The sequence below is a fragment of the Miscanthus floridulus genome, chromosome 9, assembly GCF_019320115.1.
Source record: "Miscanthus floridulus cultivar M001 chromosome 9, ASM1932011v1, whole genome shotgun sequence".
Classification (NCBI taxonomy): Eukaryota; Viridiplantae; Streptophyta; class Magnoliopsida; order Poales; family Poaceae; genus Miscanthus; species Miscanthus floridulus.
Genome location: NC_089588.1, coordinates 56,330,676 through 56,345,567, shown reverse-complemented (window position 1 = coordinate 56,345,567; position 14,892 = coordinate 56,330,676). Strand labels below are relative to the sequence as shown.

The window sequence follows — 14,892 nt, the reverse complement described above, 5'->3', positions numbered from 1 at the left end:
TTTCAGGATAATTTAGGTGTTCCATCTTGTCTTTTGTTACTCTAAAAACACCTAGATCAATAGCTTCTAGGTAGCAACACATACGAGCATAACAAGAGAAGTTCGTGCCTCAAAGTGTAGGACCTGTGAGGTTCCATCCTGATCACTCTAAAGCGTCAAGAGCTACACCATTGTGGGTGAACGAGAGTGGTGCAGTGCGGTGTGGCTACACGAGTGTGGTGGGCACATGCAACGCAGTGTGGGGGAAGGGGATGGCCTAGGATGCTATAATAATACAAGTTTAGTGAGCTAAGTGTGTATTTTGAATGTAATGGGACGATATGAGAACTTGGGACGAGTTTAGGGAGTTGCATGCGCAACTTAAAAGTAACGAGACCTAAACGAGAACTCATGATAAGTTTAGGAAGTTGAATTTGCAATTTGAAACTACTAGGACCTAGATAAGAACTTAGGATAAGTTTGAGGGCCGCTAGTAAAATTTACTGTGTTTTATTTCGAATTGATACTGAGAAAACTTTTTCTTTGCAATTTGCATGGCGAACTTGCATGGCGGGTTAACAATGATTCACGCTATATACTAAGAAAACTTTTTCTTTGCAATTGGCATGGCGAATTTGCAAGGCGGGTTCACAATGATTTGCGTTTTGTCTCGATGGTTAAGCAAGACATTGTTACTGTCAAACTTTTTTTGCAAGGGTTCACAATGATTCACGCTGTGTCTTGGTCTGCATTCTCTGTTTCATATTTTGTGAGTCAAATTCTTTTAATGTTGAATTATATTTTTAATATTTGTAATGCATATTTGTTCAAAAATATTTGAATACTTTTTTAGTAAAAGCATTTATACAATATTTTAACTTAACCTCCCTAAACTCCCGTAAAAGTATCTATTTTTTTAAAAAAATATTTCTACAATTTTAACTGACCTGCCTATCAGAAATTCAGAATCGAATAGTAGTAGTTAAGGGAGATCAAAATCTTTTCTAAACATAATAATACCAAATTAAATATTGATATTATAAATATTTATTTATATTGAAATTACTTTGGCTTTGGGATCAGATGGTAAACAGTGTGAGTGCCCTGTTGTCGTAACAGGCTTTATTTGGGGCAGACACCCCTCTTGCAATAAAAAAACGCAAGCTTTTACCACTCATCATTTCCCTTTAACTGCCTGAAGGATCATGCCTCCGAATGGTGCACCAGCTCAATCCTTTATCGCCCTGCCCCGCTCACCCGCCTCTGTTTCGCCGCCGATGTGGGACTAAAACAGACTTCCCTTCATCCCTTGGTTACATGCAATCACCCGCTGGTTGGGCCTCAAAGACTTAAATTTCTTCCGATCCAGCTGGGCTGGGCCCACTAAGTCTTTGACACGACCGGGTTGCTAGCGAATGTACGCCAAGGCTGGATGACCGCTGGATGATGTTGTCAGGGTGTTCGACGAGGTGCTACATAATAGAGACGCTGTCGTCCGGTCACTGATGCAGAATAGGATTGAAGTGGACTTGTCTCTTCTTTTTTCTCTCTCTATTTTTCTTCTTTTCTCCACTTTTTTTCTTCCTCAGCCTCTTCATATTTTCATTGATACACCAGCTGTAGGGGGCTAGATCCCTCCCCCCGTCTCTTTTTCTTCCTCTTTCTCTATTTTTCTTCTTTTTTCCACCTCTTCTTCTCCCTCACCCTCTCCATATTTTCATTGATGCACTAGTTGTAGGGGCTGCAGCCCTCCCCCCCCCCCCCCCCCCCCCCCCCCACCCCCCACGTAGATCCGCCCCGTGCTGTCGACTGTGGTATGTAATTGCAAGGTCCTCGGGTATTCGAGGGCTGCGGAGTGCGGAGGAATTGAATTGTACGTGGCAAATGGTGGCCAATGTTTGTAGTCTTAAGTAATCGAACCGGTTCCTAGAATTGTGCCAAATGGTACGTTCAACTGCTACCATTAGCATCAGCGATCAGGCACAAACAATCTGATGAGGTATTATTCTGTAGCTCAAATGAAGCCCCTTCTCTTCTCCTAAGATTGGGGAGTTCACGATTGATATAGAGGAGGGATTGGGCACTACTATTTAGCATCCTGGCTGCTAAATAATATTCAACACCCGCCGCCGTGTCGACCAGACCAGCAGCCGGTACATGATGATTTGCATGCATGGCATGATGACGCCCACTGCCGTGTCCACATGCACCTTTAAATAGCATTTAACCACCTAATAACGCATGCAGGACTGAGCAGTAAAAGGAGATGGCATATTACTCCCCTAATAACTATTCACACGTGATTAGATGAAACTTTGACTCTTCGTGATATTTTATTTATTGCCAAACTTTACAGCAGTCAGAATCGTCTACGATGCTATTGGTCGTTACTAGTCCATTCGTAGGTTTTATATATGACAAGCGAACGCCTCCGTGCATTTAAAAAAATCCGGAAAGCACACGACCCGTTTTATTATCATTTGAGTAAGGTTTTTATTACTTTTACTATCATTTGAGTCTATTATCATTTGAGTAAGGTTTTTTATTACTTTTATTATCATTTGAGTCTACGAATAATAATGTCTTCGGCCATTATCTGAAATTGCCATTATCCAGGATTGCTATTTGAGTCTATGAAAAATACTCCCCGGACCAATAGGCAGTATAGTTCGATGTGCTATTTATCGAGGCGTCTGATATCCGGTCCTATTTTTTTTATTACTACTATTATCATATGCTTCTATAAATTATTCTGTCTTTAATTAGCCATGCGTGGTAAGGTTGTCTGTGCTATTTACCAAGACGTCCGATCTATGAATGGGGCATGTGAGCGGTAAATTTGCATGTGATAATCAAGATCTCGGGGCGTCAGGTATCCAGGCGAAGTAATTTTTTTTACTAATAGTATCATTTGAGCCAATAAATAATTCGGTCCCGACCTGTGCGTAATAAAATTTGCTGTAACGGTCATCGCTTTTTTTTTTTACTAATATCATCATTTGGGCCTATAAATAATTCCTTCTGGACCGATGAGCATGAGGTATTTTTTATTACTAATATCATCATTTGGGCCTATAAATAATTCTACCCAGAACTATGCATAATAAATTTGTTATAATAGTCACTGCCGTGTTCGGTACCAAGACAAGGTAATTTGATTGTGATAATCACCGGGGCATCCCGTATGCTGACGAGGTAACTTTTATTACTAATAGTGTCATATTATTATGTAAATAGTTCATCCTGACACGTGAGCGGTAAATTTGCCTATGATAATCAACGGGGTATCTGGTATCCGGACCAGGTTTGTTTTTATTACTAATAGTATCATTTTGGTATATAAATAACTCATCCTCACATGTGAGCAGTATTTTTGCCTGTCTTAATCATCGGGTGTTCGATATCGTACGAGGTAATTTTTATTACTAAAATGTAAATAATTCCATCTTATCCTATGAGCGGTATATTTGCCTATGATAATCATCGGGGTATCCGGTATCCAGACGAGGTAATTTTTTATTACTAATTATTCTATATTGTTATATGAATAATTCCATCGTGACCTGTAAGCAGTAAATTTGCCTATGATAATCAACGGGGTGTCCAGCATCGAGGTTAATTTTTTTATTACTAATAGTATCATTTTGGTATGTAAATAATTCTGTCTTGTCATGTGAGCGGTATATTTACATGTGATAATCAACTGGGCGTCCGGTATCCAGACCAGTTTATTTTTTTTATTACTAATAGTATCGTTTTGTTATATAAATAATTTTAGCCTGACCTATGAGCAGTAATTTTGACTATGATAATCAACAGGGCATGAGGAGCAAAATTAACTTTGATTATCATCGTGGCGTCCAATCTCCGGTCAGGATAGTTTTTACTACTATCTGTATCATTTGCTTCTATAAATAATTCTGTCAGGACCCATGAGGAGTAAAATTAAATCTGATATTCATCGGGACATCCGGTCTCTGAACAAGGTAGTTTTTATTACTATCAGTATCATTTGCTTCTATAAATAATTCCGTCTGACCCGTGAGGAGTAAAATTAACTCTAATAATCATCGGGCGTCCAGTTATCGGTCAAGGTAGTTTTTATTAGAGGCTTAAGCGTTTCTACCCTTATGTTGAAGCGAAATGGTGATTTTACCCTTATTTTTTAAACTTTGTGAATTTATCCTTGCATTTTTGAAGTGAAGGAAGAGTCTACCCCTACTCCGTGAAGTCTAGTTAACGGTGTTAACTTTTGGACAAATAGACAAGTTTGCCCATGTGATTTTACCATGTTTTGTTAGTGAACTTTGTGATTTTACCCTAATTTCAATATTAAAGTTTTGACAAATTTAGTAGGGATTTTGGCAATAAAATTAGGCATAAATATATGCAATCTTTTTAGTATTACAAATATGTGCAAATTTTTCAAAAGTTAAAATAATTACTATTAGTATCCTTTGCTTCTATAAATAATTCCGTCTGGACCCGTGAGGAGTAAAATACTATCAGTATCCTTTGATATACATAATTTTTTTTATTTCAACCAGATTTATTATTGTTGATAATCACAACAGTAAGAATAACACTTCACAGTAGATATTCCAAACAGCTTTAGTGTGGGGTATAACCCCAGATACCCACGGCAATGGACATAGGCCGCACCACTAGGGGAGGTCCAGCCCATAAGATCATGGCATGCGGTGCTCGGCTCTAGTCGGCGTGCACCGCAAGACAATCTTTAGAATCTTAAAGATAGAGAAGAATATGTTCAGATATAATAGATATTGTATTCCTTATAAATACTTACCATATAACCGAATAGATCTAGATCTAACCGACTTGTAACTGTACCCCCCCCAGACTATATAAGGCGGGCAGGGACTCCCCTTGAAATCATCTCATATTAAATACAATCGACCAAAGACACGGGACGTAGGATATTACGTCAATCAGACGGCCTGAACCTGTCTAAATCTTGTGTCATGTCACCATCCCGCTCCTGATCTCGCTCACCTCTTCGACAAATCTACCATCGCAGGATACCCCTTGGTGGACTGCTGAACATCTTCTGTCGACAGTTGACGCGCTAGGTAGGGATGTGCGCTTGATCCCATGACGAGCCAGATGGACCTCAAATCAATAGCGCGTTCTCGACTACGGCTCAGGACCTCAAATCAATAGATGACGTGATGATCTACACACCATGCAAGCTAATCGTAGCTTTCACGTACAAGCTAGCAAGCAAGGTCTTGATCAGGAGCCGGCAGCCGCGTCTCTCTCTACGTCGCTCATCACTACGTTTCCGACGGGTCATCTGGAGGACCCGCAACGACGGCCGAGCACTAGCGTGTACAGTCCCACGACGCAAAGGCCGTATCCGAGGAGTGCCACGCCATCGCCGACGTCGTAGTCCGGCTCAGGATCACGGTCACGGCGGGCGTGCGGAACCGTACACTGCAGGGAGTCCCCGCACAGACGACTGTATCCGACTGCGTCAAGCCGTCCGAGCCGCTAAGCGAGCCACGTTGAGCCACCAGCGAGCCGTCCGAGCCATCAAGCGAGCCATGCCGCGTTGCAACGATGACCGCCGCAAAGAACGGCCCTATGACGACTGCAACCACTGCCGGGACGCCAGGCCGGAAAGCTCGAGAGCCGGGCAGTTTCGTCAACGCCGACCAGATAACGTCATACACCGCCGACCAGGCGTTCTATCTAAAGCTAAGTCACGCTTTATTATTTTTCTAAATATTTCATATATCTCCCAATGTTTCTCCGAGCTGTTTTCTTCATATTTGCTCTCCAAACGATTTTCTTTCGTGTATACCATCTTAAAGATGACATACAACTAAGTCTAAGGCAAATCCCCGAATAGTCATGTTGATGCTCGGATGTTCCTAGAGACGGTCCTGTCTCCGGCTTCTCCCTACGCGTGCACGAGCGCCTACCATCTGCATTAGGGGGGGTTGGCAGTGGCTCGTTAGCAATGCCCTGCTCTTCCTACACGCACACGGGCTCCGCGTTATAGTTAACAGGCTAGATAGGGCTGGAGACTCAGCTATACACTAACTGGTTGGACGGTTTATATTAAATATAAACACACCTTCAGAATAACACTAAGTGTTCACACCAACTTATCGCCGAACTGCATACGCTATTTCATCACCATCGAGTTCATATATTTTTACATCATATATTACCTATTCTACACATTTGTTTAGCAGGGGCACGACTTGGTCAACGAGCTTACGCTCAGGGACCGGACAAGATGATCATCGTTTGGGTGGTCGGACCACCTATTGGAAGGACTTCACCGCCAACCAACTAGTCGGACTGCTCGAAACTCACTCCTGCTCGGCGTTCACTTTGCCACCGACTAGTTGGTTGGGCTGCTCATCGCATGTACTTCATCGTCAGCTACGCCGGGGCTCGCCAGCTACGCTGGGGACTCCTCGGTGTTTGGATTCTTTGTGCAAGCGTCACCAGCTAAGCCAGGAACTCCTCGGCGTTCGGGTTCTTCGTGCAAGAGTCACCAGCTAAGCTGGGGACTACCTTGGTGGATCATCGCCCAGGTGGTCGGACCACCTGGTGCTCGGACCACTTGGTGCTCGGACTTCTCCACCGATCAACTGGTCGGACCGCTAGGATTATGGACTTCGCCGCCGACCAGTTGATCAGACTATTCGCCGGTCACTTCTACTCAACGCTCACTTCACCGCCAGCCAGTTGGTTGGGCTGCCCGGCGCTCGTTTCTTCACCAACCAACTGGTCGGATTGTTCATCGCTTTATCGTCAGCTACGCTAGGGGCTCGCCAGTTACGCTGGAGACTCCTCGGTGTTCGGATTCTTCTACTCAATGCTCACTTCACCATCGACCAGTTGGTTGGGCTGCTCGGCGCTTGTTTCTTCGTCAACCAACTGGTCAGATTGTTCGTCGCTTTATCATCAGCTACGCTGGGGGCTTACCAGTTAAGCTGGGGACTCCCTTGGTGGTCGGATCTTGCTACGTCTCATCGGTGTGCTTTCAAGCTGCTCCATGCTGTTTGGACCAGGGTGCTGATCTTGGGCAGCACGTCTGGGGTCTTGATACGCGCATGTCAGATGACGTCGGCAAGCTTTCAGGCTTCTTCTTTTTATCCTGCTACAAGATTCATTCTTCATCTTCAGCAGGCTCGGGGACTAGGTGGCTACACTTCACCTGGCGATGAATGTAGTGCTTATTTCTTGATTTACCCTCCTTGTTGATAGAGTCTAAGTGGTTACACTTATCCTAAGGGAAAGAATTTTTAAATTTTATCTTGAGCCCTTACATCCTTCTGGCAAGCCTTACTTAGCTAAGTCCGAGGTCTCCTAACCAGTTAAACTGGTCGGCATTGACTTTCATCGCCCAGGTCACCAGTTAAACTGGTCGACTTTGATTTTCACCGCCCAGGTCACCAGTTAAACTGGTCGGCTTCGACTTCCACTGCTCGGATCACTAGTTAAACTGGTCGGCTTCACGTCAAACTGGTCGGATTTGTTCAAGACGATGTTGCTCAAAGGATACAAGGCGCTCGGGCACTAGCTGTGGGGAGTAGAACCCCAGGCACCCACGGCAATGGACATGGGCCGCACCATTAGGGAAGGTCCAGCCCATAAGATCATGGCCTACGATGCTTGGCTCTGGTTGGCGTGCACCGCAAGGCAATCTTTAAAATCTTGAAGATAGAGAAGGATCTGTTCGGATATGATAGATATCATATTCCTCGTAAATACTTACCATATAGCCGAATAGATCTAGATCTAACCGACTTGTAATCCTGCCCCCAGACTATATAAGGCGGGCAGGGACCCCCCTCGAAATCATCTCATATTCAATACAATCAACCAAAGACACATGACGTAGGGTATTACGTCGATCAGACAGCCTGAACCGGTCTAAATCTTGTGTCTTGTCACCACCTCGCTCCTGATCTCGGTCACCTCTACGACAAATCTTCAATCGCAGGATACCCCTCGATGGACTGCCGAGCATAGATATTCCAAACAGCTTTAGCGATAAAATCGTATATACAAGTGGCAAGTATTTGATTTCTACAACCATAACATGCTTGGATTATTTTATTTATGCGACTAAAATGTCATCCTGCAGTAGTAAAGTTGACCCGGTGGCATGAGCATTGGGTTCAAATTTATTCCAGCAAGCCGCACAAGAGTAATATTTTCCTAGAAGCATATAGAAAGTTTGGCTGTGCAACTTACCGAGGCGTCCGATATCCGAATGAAGATATTTTTTATTACTACTATTATCATTTGCTTCGATAAATAATTTTGGATGGGCCCGTACGTAGTAAATTTGGCTGTGCAACTTTTCGAGGCATCCTATATCGGAATGAAGATATTTTTTATTACTACTATTATCATTTGCTTCGATAGAATAATTTTGGATGGGCCCATACGTAGTAAATTTGGCTGTGCAACTTACCGAGGCGTCCAGTCTCCGGATGAGAATATTTTTTATTACTACTATTGTCATTTGCTTCGTTAAATAATTCCGAACAGGTCCGTGCATAGTAAATTTGCCTGTGCTACTTACCGAGGCGTCCAGTCTCCAGATGAGGATAGTTTTTTTATTACTTCGAATATCATTTGCTTCAACAAATAATTCCGGACGTTCCCGTCAGCATTAAATTTGGCCATTCTACTTACCGAGTGTCTGGTCTTCGGATGAGGATATTTTTTTTATTACTACTATTATCATGTGTTTCGATAAATAATTACGGACGGGCTCATGCACAGTAAATTTATCGGGACGTCTAGTCTCCGACAGAGTAGTTTTTATTACTGTTAGGCCTTGTTTAGTGGGCCAAATTTTGAAAATTTGGCTACTCTAGTACTTTCGTTTTTATTTGGCAATTATTGTTCAATTATGGACTAATTAGGCTCAAAACGTTCGTCTCGCAATTTCCAACTAAACTGTGCAATTAGTTTTTTTCGTCTACATTTAATGCTCCATGCACGTATCGCAAGATTCGATGTGATGGCTACTGTATCACTTTTTGAGAAAAGTTTTTAGAACTAAACAAGGTCTTAGTATAATTTACTTATATAAATAATTCTGTCCAAACTTGTGACCAGTAAAATTAACTGTCATAGTCTTCGTGGTGTCCGCTCTACGGACATGGTAGTTTTAATTATTAATAGTATCATTTCGTTATATAATTAATTCCGTCCGGACCCGTAGGAATAAAATTAACTCTGATAATCATTTGGGCGTCACGTCTCCTGACAGGGTAGTTTTTATTACTGTCAGTATCATTTGCTTCTATAAATAATTCTGTCTAGACCCTAAGGAGTAAAATTAACTCTAATAATCATCGGGGTGTCTACTCTTAGGAAAGGGTAGTATTTATAAACTTAAAGTGGAAAAGTTTTATTCTAGGATCTAATTCTAAAGTTTATTTTTTATTAATTTGACATGCAAGGAAATTATTGATTTTGTTTTTAAATTTGGCTAACCTTGGCGTAGTAAAAATAAAAATATTTTATCCAGATGAGCAAATTACTGATTTTGTTTTTTTGTTTGGCGAACCTAGATTGGAGTAAAACTGATTTTTTATTTATTTTGACGATCAAATCAACAGAACATACTCTTTTTTCATACAAGAAAATAATTGTTCGTGATAATTAGAGGATCGTGATAATCACAGGACCGTTGGAGCAAGCCATCTGAACCACAAGCCTATTTTGTTTGTAAGAAGAAAGAGATACTCCGAATTGGTCTTGAGCAAAAAAGGAAGAAAAAAAAACTGAACAAATTCATCAAAACTTTGTACACAAAAAAATCCATCATAATTCATCTCGTAAGGATCCACACTAATGCCTGCATGATCTACTTATGTGCCAGCTGAGTGCAGCAACATACATATAGTAGTAAAAATCATACATATTCATTCACTCCGCTGCTGCCTGGTCCAACCATCATGCAGCAGGTTGATCATCGAGATAATTGGAATTTTGCCATTATCAACCGTGGGCTTCGCTCGTTTGCCATCCCACAAAAGGGATTCGCTCGTTTGCCATTATGAAACTGGACACACTCGCTGAAATGCCCTTTGAGTATTTTTTTTACCAAATTTAATTTTTTTTTCGTGGCCTCTTTTCTTTCCCGTTTTACCCCTGCTTCTTCTTCAACGACAGAGGCAGAGGAGCTTGGCCAAGCGCCCAAGCGGCGGCTGGACCTGGATGGCCTCTTGGGTGGTGGCCTGCTGGGTGGGCGGGGCGAAGAAGGTGGTGGCGGCGGGGGCGCAGGCGCAGGGGCGTGCTCGCACGCGTCAGTGTCCTTAGGAGGCCGCTGCTGACGCCCCTCGCAAGCTCTGTAATAGCCCCAGACAGCGGAAACACTCAGGTAGGATTTGGTGAACTCAGCTTCATCCACGACCATGCACAGACAGTCTGTGTCCTGGTCATCCATTGTGGCTAACACGACAGTACAGCACCGTCTTGAAGGCCGGATGTTGCCGATGTTGCAGTGCTGAACCAATTGTGCTGCCATGGGGGTGGAGTCACAGGATGATGGTTCCACGTGCTCTCGTCCTTGCATTGCATTATATCCCATGAATGAATTGTAATCAAGCAGTAAATTTTATATATATATATATATATATATATATATATATATATATATATATATATATATATATATATATATATATATATATATATATATATATATATATATATATGGCTTTGGGTTGTTGGTTGGCATCTGAAAGCATCAGTGGCGAGTGGACAGTAGTGGCTACTGATGTCACAGAGGAGCGGTGCTCAAGCACACCTGCGCTCAATTTATCAATCAAAGTAACTAAAGTAAATACATAAGTAGTATGTATAACTGAAGAATCTATACTGTAAGTAGCTAGATGTGTGATACGGAAATGAAAGACCAACCCAGCACATCGAAATATTCAGTACCTGTCAATTCGATGCAAGGAACAGTGGCGGAGCAGCAGCCCTCGATCTAATTTTTTTTTGAACACCAAGTTTACCAGCAACTCACGAAATTACTGTTTACATCATGCCAGAACAATATTTTTCTGTAACAGCCATCAATAGGAACAGTATTTTTCAGTGAACAGGCCCCAAGCGGATCGAACAGGCCCCCAAGCGGATCGAGGCTCCGCTTAGTGACCGGTGATGCCGCTGTTCGTGTAGTTGGACGCACCGACTGCTGATTGACATGGGAGGCCGAGTCGCTTGACCGATCTGCAGATATGGAGGAAGAAGAACGAAGGAACGGATCCAAATCAACTTGACGAAGAAGCCCTCGGCAGGGACGGCCGCCGCTCCACGCCGCCACCGGCAGGCCGGCTCCTCTCCGCGAGGTCCACCCCTGGTGGGCCGGCTGCCTTACCGCTCCACGCGCGACGCCCCCACTCACCAGACCAGATCTGCCACGAGCATGGAGGTGGTGGCGGGAGACCGCTGGTTCGGATCCCATGGGTGGTGCTGCCCGTGCCGTCGCTGATGGCGCCGTTGCTGCCGGTGGGGAGCGGCGCTGCCAAGGGACGAGCGCCGCCGCCGAGGGGCTGCTTCCGCTCGGGCGCGCCACACCAGCTACGAGATCAGCCGCCGATTGAGGGTCGCTGGATTCACCACCGAGGGGGAGCGCCGCTGGAACCGTAGCCCGTGGGGGAGTGGCGGCGCTAGCCTGCGTCGCCGGTGTAGGCGAGGGCACGCCACCGTGGCCGGTGTAGGTTAGGGCGCGCCGCGGCCCCTGTACGATGCCGACTCGCCACCGTCTTTCCTGCGCCGCTGTAGGTTGCCATGAGCTGGATGGCGTCGCGACGATGGTGAGAGTCGCGGGCGACCTTTTTGCGACCCACGACGGCGGAGCCCTGGTGTGGAGATATCATTGCGGAGGGACGCCTCGTCCTATCATCCGAGCGGGTGCAAGTGGCTTGCATGATAACGATGATATCCTAAATCCTCCACCAATGCCTCCGACTATGGTAGATGACATAGCTGTACTTGTCAATGCAACGACAGAGAATGCGAGGTTGTTAAGGGAATTGGCTCAGAACCAACAGGCACCACACCCTAATCATGGCCACCGTAATAATGAAAATGACGAGTCAACCTATGTTGATTTTACTAACACACGTCCGCCTATGTTCTCTAAGGTAGAAGAGCCTTTAGAAGCTGACGATTGGCTTAGGACAATAGAGCAAAAGTTTGAGCTGATTCACTGTACCGAGATTCAGAAACCAAGGTACTGATTCGATAATTGTGGCACTGATCCGGAACCCGAGATCGTCAACAAAGGCAAGCCCTAGTTTATGCATTAAACCATTACCTTGTTTACTTTGAAAAGTTTATCACCTATGTTACCTATTGCATTAAGTTGATTAATTCAAATGTTACCTACTTGATGCATTGCCTACCTTGTTAATTATTTACCATCCTTGAAGATGATTTCATTTACAAAGGCGTAGAATGCTTAGTATGCTTTATGGTAGGCTTTCAAAGTAAAAGTTTCGATACAATCAAAGATGGCATACTGGCCAAAGAAAGAGAGAAGATAGAATAAACTAGAGACTGGTCGGGTGACTTATTTTGAATGTTTGGTAATGTTACCGATTGTGTCGCTTAAAGGCCACTCATTGTGGATCTTCTGAACGAGACACTTTGTAGTACTGGTCACATACTCTGGTAAGCCTACTTCGTCTAATCCGATAATAAGACAAATGCCCACGCACTGGGAGTGGAGAGATGGCGGGTGTAACAGAACCGACCAATTATACGAAATTAAGTAAGAAAATCACCCGCCAGAGCAGACGATTTAGCAAACTTAAGCCCGTATAACCTGGTAGTCCGTGAAATCATGAAGGATTTCAAACCAACTCACATACCATCCAAGATCATAATAAGTTTAGCGGTCACCATCACATATTACATAAAAAGTTCGCATCACAGGTACATCAAAGTTTAAACATAGTTATTACAAAACGAGTTCAAATAGAAGTAGCGGAAGCCATTTGTTCAAAACCACACACACTCACACGGAGTTCAAATACAGTGCCAGCTAATGATCATCTCCAACAAAAGCATTAGATGAGACATAAGGAATGACCATGCCCAGGGTCCTAAGCATCACCCATCGCAGGGTAAAGGCAATTGATACAGTAGCCGTAATACATCTGCCCATCTGCAACAAGTGGGAATGAAACCCTGAGTAGGAGAAGGTACTCAGCTAGACTTACCCGACATAACCAAAAATAAAGTGACACCAAGGATTATGAAGGGCTTTATAGTAGGGTAGCTGACTCATTTGCAAAAAGAGGCATTTTTAGTATTTCAAGAACCTTTCCAAAAGCATTATTGTCAAGTTAATTATTATTAACCTGTCGACTACATTTGCACTTATACTAGAGCTAGCATGTGATTAAGCAAATAATGATAACCAATGATCATTAACAACTTCCATAATGTCATATTCATTATAACTGTCCAAGTGTTCCATCAACATTACTATGATGAAGTCACTCAAGTCAAGTGCTCACTATCTAGGAGCGATGGCGATTCGAATCGATTCCTAACCAGCTGGTGATTTATTCCTTACACAAACCTCACTCACCCGCTAAAGTGAGGTATCGGTTACCGAGTCAACTATCCAGGAAAAATCTCGAGTTTGCCAGGAACCACATGTACCCGGGGGCTGACCGACTGCCTTTCGGTCTTATCATCGCGCCCCCATGTCCTACCACACCTGCTCCGGTACAGTGCGCTGTGGGCAATCTACTCGGCCCGAATAATCTCCTAGCTTCGTGGTCGAAAGGTACTTTATTCGGCCAACTAAATATAAGGCATGCTTTCAACATGACTCGAGGCCCAACAACGATCGGTCCTTAATCGACACAGACGGAAAGCACTACAGTCCAAAATCTTGTAAGTCTCCGTCCGGTCTCAACTTCAAATTAACACTTAGTTATACCATGACTACATAGTTATCCAAGTAGATCTAGGTAACCACCTATAGCTCGTAGGTGACAGGAAATCACCCGACTTCTATCGATCTAAGCCAGCTAAGCATTGACTCGACTGCGGATACCAGGGTAACAAGGATGTAGTATAACAAAGGTAAACAAGGTATATTGCAGCAATGGTTGCAAACAACTCCTGAACGTAATGCATCAATTAAAGTAAAGCATTAATTAATAATCACAAACCGGGGAGAAAAATGCTCTGGGGCTTGCCTCTTTCGAAGGAGCTCGGGCGGTGATCGGGGCACTCTGAAAGTTCCTCAATGTCCTCCTCGTCTGCTTCGGTCACTTCTTGCGGTTGCACCTCGAGCTGCTCCTCAGGCTCCTCGGGTATGACGACTAGGCTCTCGGTTTGTGATCCTGTATGATGCAGGTGCGTAAGTGCTTATGCAAAAGGTGCATCGGATGAAATGAACCCAATGAATATGCTTGCATGCAAGGTAGTCAACATCATCCAAGAACATGTACAACAAGCACATGTCATCTACTGCATTCTCTACTACTAATATGCTAAGTCAACACATCTCATTAAATGCTTCAAAGATACACCAAAGCTTCACTAATTTCTTAATCATGCATAAAGCAACATTTGATTAAACCCTAATTAATAATAGGTTTGAATAGCAACATCTATTTTCATAGCATAGAAAAATCTTAGAAAATGACCATAGCACAGTACTACCCTAAGTAGTCTACCATTGAATTTTTATGGCATTTGGATAAGTGGATTAGCCTCCACAAAAATGACAAGCTATGGCATAATTATGATCATGAAAATACTTTGTACTGTGAAAAGTGTCAAACAACAAAAATAATATTTTTCCTATGTTCTACACAGTAAATAATCACTGTATAGAAATTATCACATGCATGTTTTATACAAATTTTGCTCTCT

At 43.3% G+C, this 14,892-nt stretch overlaps 1 non-coding gene across 1 annotated transcript; it reads right to left on the bottom strand.

Annotated features, from left to right (window-relative positions):
- Positions 1 to 1,054: 1,054 nt before the first annotated feature.
- LOC136484564 (small nucleolar RNA Z279/snoR105/snoR108) lies at positions 1,055 to 1,165 on the bottom strand. The gene has a single exon (XR_010766077.1). It is a non-coding gene; the product is annotated as a small nucleolar RNA Z279/snoR105/snoR108 (small nucleolar RNA).
- Between the last annotated feature and the right edge of the window lie 13,727 nt (positions 1,166 to 14,892).